Source organism: Trachymyrmex cornetzi, unplaced genomic scaffold (genome assembly GCF_001594075.2).
Source record: "Trachymyrmex cornetzi isolate Tcor2-1 unplaced genomic scaffold, Tcor1.1 scaffold76, whole genome shotgun sequence".
Classification (NCBI taxonomy): Eukaryota; Metazoa; Arthropoda; class Insecta; order Hymenoptera; family Formicidae; genus Trachymyrmex; species Trachymyrmex cornetzi.
This window is the reverse complement of record NW_017300092.1, coordinates 24,967-25,223: the sequence shown is the minus strand read 5'-3', so window position 1 is coordinate 25,223 and position 257 is coordinate 24,967. Positions and strand designations below refer to the sequence as shown.

General features: G+C 39.7%; 1 pseudogene; it reads right to left on the bottom strand.

The window, feature by feature from the left end:
• The window catches only part of LOC108768197 (uncharacterized), a 2,272-nt pseudogene extending 2,090 nt beyond the window's left edge, over positions 1–182 (bottom strand).
• Between the last annotated feature and the right edge of the window lie 75 nt (positions 183–257).

The window sequence follows — 257 nt, the reverse complement described above, 5'->3', positions numbered from 1 at the left end:
ATATGGGATCGCAAAGCGTAGCTTTTAATTTTTAGATTGTCGATCGTAGAATTTAAGTAAATATTATCTAGACGAGAGAACGCATGTTCAAGTAATAAAAGAGAAATCGTTGACAAAAAAAGGGGGGAGGGGCATTCGACTCGAAGTATTCGCCTTTGTGTGGATACCTGCACATCCTGCATTCCACATTTACCGCAGAAGAGTTATGTTTTTTTTTGTTTAGCAGCCGAAATATCGGCGCTTCTCTTAGCGTGTCA